The sequence below is a fragment of the Myotis brandtii genome, unplaced genomic scaffold (assembly GCF_000412655.1).
Source record: "Myotis brandtii unplaced genomic scaffold, ASM41265v1 scaffold132, whole genome shotgun sequence".
NCBI lineage: Eukaryota > Metazoa > Chordata > Mammalia > Chiroptera > Vespertilionidae > Myotis > Myotis brandtii.
In genome coordinates this window covers 4950211-4953518 of record NW_005354673.1, presented here as the reverse complement: position 1 = coordinate 4953518, position 3308 = coordinate 4950211, and positions in this window count along the sequence as shown.

Genomic DNA, 3308 nt, shown 5'->3' with positions numbered 1-3308 from the left:
CTAGCACCAGCTGTGGCCTGAGGGGTCCTCTGGGGCAGAGCAGTGGCTGCTTTCTGTCCCTGTTAGAGCCACCTTCCCTCTAGGCTGGCATTGCCCAATGAGTAGAGGGGTCACTTCCAGTTCCTAGGCAGGCCCTGACGGCCCAGCTGCCACTGCCAGAGTCCAGCAAAATGCCCCAGGCATTCCTGGACCCAGGCCCCCACCATCCCTTGGCTGAGGGGACTGAACAGCCCCAAGGGCAGTCGCCCTGCCAGGTGGGGGCCGAGCCAGCTGCTGGGCAGTGGAGACAAAGAACAAAGCCATCAGACTTGGCTGCGTGGAGGCCTGGCCTGGAGCTGGCGAGCCACCCTGAACTTCCCCTCGGGAAGAATGGCACTAATGGGGAACAGAAGGCCAGGGTGGGAACTTTTCCACCACCCTCCCACCAGAGCACTGGGGCTGGCACACTGGGGGCGCCCTGGCCCCAGTCACCACCCCTGGCCCTCCTCCCCTGGTTGTCTAGGATGGGTGGTACTGTATGGGATGGAGATACCCCAGGCCTCCCTGTGCCTCAGTTTCTCTGGGAGGAAGGTCAGGGTGAGACCTCAAACACTGGCCACGAGGACAGCGTCGGACGTGAGACTGCAGAGTGTGTGGATCCTGCCTTCCAGCCGGGGTCTCGGAGACATTCTGTGGTCTAGAGAGAGGCGAGGGGTGGAGGAGGGCCAGGGTTTGCTGGGAGCAGGGTTGGTTTTATGGGTGCAAGCTGTGCAATCACACAAGGCCCCATACTTAGAAGGACCGGGCCTTGGCTTCGTGTTCTCTTGTCACTGTCTTACAATCTATATATAAAAACCCTAATATGTAAATGGACCCAATGGTGGAACAACCGAACAACCGGTCGCTATGACATGTGCTAACTAACAGGGGGTGCGTTTGGAACATGGCTGGCGTCGGCCATGGCAGGATGGTGGGTCAGGTGAGAGGGGGTGCCAGACCAAGGCGGGGCACTGGTCACTGTCATCGGGGCGAGCCTTTAGTGGTTACTAAAAATTCTTTGCTCCCACACGCCATGGTCCTGCCTGGCACTCGCACCTGCTGCTGGCGCCAGCCCTGCTCACACCCACTGCTCACACCTGCTGCCAGTGCCCAGCACCGGCCCCCGATCGCCCCTGAGGGCTTCTCCACCTCCCCCTGCTCCTGAGGGGTGATCAGGGCAGCAGCCATCACTTGTACCAGCTGATGGCGCAGGCCCCAATTGCTCCATCAATAGGTGCAAGCAGGGCCTGAGCTGTCAGCACGTGGGAGCAGCGGTGGCGGGAGCGGGGCTGCCAGCAGAGAGGGGACCGGGGGCCGAGGCGGGAGGAGCCAGGCGGAGGCACAGAGGGTGGACTGAGACCTGCCCCTGTGCCCACCACATCCTCGCGACCCACAGTTCCTCTCAAGGTGCACAAATTTGTGCACTGGGACCCTAGTTCTTAATAAATTTTAGACAAATTATGCTGCTGGTGCTGCCAGAGGGTATAGACATTTATCCATAAAAGCCTTCCTGGGAAACAGAACTGGAGGGTGTTGGATCCACCGACCCATCTTCCCCCACAACAACCCTGATGAAGGTGAAGAACTGGAGAGGCCTCCTGTGGGCTTTGGCCAGATGGGATCGGGGTTTCCGGAAGAGAGAAAGAACAGCCCTGACCTCAGCAGGTGGCAGGTAAGGCCAGGAAGAAAGAAAGGCAGGGGCCAGAGGAGTCGTGCCCCTTCTCCTTGGGCCCTGGGCTGCCTCTTCCACAAATGGGGTTGTGGGGAGCACGGATGATCCCCCTCGGCTGGGACTGGCCACTGGAGGAGGTTGGGAGGCCCGTGGGGAGAGGAGGGTGGAGGCGGTGAGGCCTCAGAGCCAGGAGAAGGGCTCCTCGGGGGCCTCTGGTCTCCAGCCAGGAGGTAATTCAGACATTTCTCCAGAATGCTGCAGGAGCCCGCTGGCCTTGCTCCCCCAGCCTGAGCCAGCAGGGCCGGGCAGACTCCTGGTTCCTGCCTCCGAGAGGCCTGCCAGCTGCCCCTCCCCACTCACTACAGCTGGTCCCAGGTCAGACGGTGCCGGGAAATGAGCTGGCAGGAGGGGCCCAGGGCTGGGGAGGATCCAGCTTCATAGAAGAGGGTGGAGAGGGGCCTAACCTTGTGTGTGTTAGGGGGTGCGGGGGGAGGAGGTGAGCCTTAGCCTTGACAGGGTCTGCCAGGGGCCCAGCCAGCTCTCAGAAACCAGGCCCAGTGCCTGGCAGAGACTGGCCAGGCCAGGCAGGAGCCAGGAGCCCCGGGGCAGCACCTGTCTCAACGTCCCCACCTTCTGTCCTGAGGCTGAGAACTGGCTACAGGAGACTCCATCCTGGGCATCTCCTAGGATCCCACCCGGCTGACCCCATCGCCACTAGAATGCAAAGGTCCTGGGAGCCTCGAGTCCTGGGCATCCCTTTAGCTTTCATTCTTCACATTGTAGGACGTTTGTGGCCGGCCAACCTGAGTAAGACCCAGGGGAAAGGGCGAGGGAGGGGATTCGGTGAAATTGGCAGCAAAGACTTGCTTCTGCAGGGGAGGATGGAAGCGGGCAAAAGGGGAGATGAACTTACCAGTTTCACAATGTGTCCTGGGCAGGCTTCCTGGCCGTGGCCCCAGCTCACAACCACGTGCCAGTCTCTGCCTCCCTCCCCTTCCTCCCCCCTGCTCGGGCTGCGTGGTGGCTCCTTTGGGCCCCCTCACACTTCTGAGGCCTCTCCCGGCTTAAAAGGTTTGCTTCTGTTTTGCTGCTCTCCTTGCCTATGCCCTCCCATTGCTGCAGATAGGGAAACTGAGGCTCAGAAGGTTAGGTGAGGTCCACAGCTAAGTGATGATCACAACCAAAAGGCACGGCTTCTGCTGCCAGCCTCGCCGAGGTCCTCCCTGGAGAAGGGCAGCAGAGCTCGAGTCAGATCCCGTCTTTGCCACTAACTGGCCACAGCTGCCACTCACTGGCTGCAGGGCCTTGAGCCAAACACTTGACCTCTCCCAGCTGTAGCTTTTCACTGTAAAGTCCCCTCTCAGGGTCACTGTGAGCAACTGATACCATCCACCCCTAACCCGAGCTCTATCCCCACATTCCCACTGCTCAGAGGCAATTCCGAGCCCGAGCCCGGTCCTCACTCAGGGTGCCGTCAGGCCAGCTGAGACCTGGACACATCACTAGGAGAGCTTCCCAGACCCCAGCTGAGCTCCAGCCCCCAGTGCTGCAGAGCCAGTGTGATCCTCCAGTGCCTTTTCTCCGCCCGGGTCCGGCTGCCACAGCCTCGGGAGGGGCT